The sequence below is a fragment of the Plasmopara halstedii genome, assembly GCF_900000015.1.
Source record: "Plasmopara halstedii genome assembly, contig: Scaffold_262, whole genome shotgun sequence".
NCBI lineage: Eukaryota > Oomycota > Peronosporomycetes > Peronosporales > Peronosporaceae > Plasmopara > Plasmopara halstedii.
The window spans coordinates 7585-7851 of record NW_020187183.1 but is presented as its reverse complement, the minus strand read 5'-3'; positions in this window follow the sequence as shown (position 1 = coordinate 7851).

Below are 267 nucleotides of genomic sequence, written 5' to 3'. Positions count from 1 at the left end.
GCCTAGGATTACCTTTACTGTCGACATATCCATGACCGCAGCGAAGGTGAGCGCATAAGCGATGCCGAAAACTTGCTCGTTCCCGCACGCAACTAGCCGCGCCTTGAGGCGCTCCGCCTAGCCATTCGCATCAGTTTTAGTCTTGAATACCCACTTACTGTGCAGCATGTTGGCCCCAGCCGGTCGCATTCCAGACACCATTGTTTTGGAGAGCGAGGATCTCCTCGAGCATTGCCTTTCTCCATCTTTCAGCTTTCGTGCTGCGCA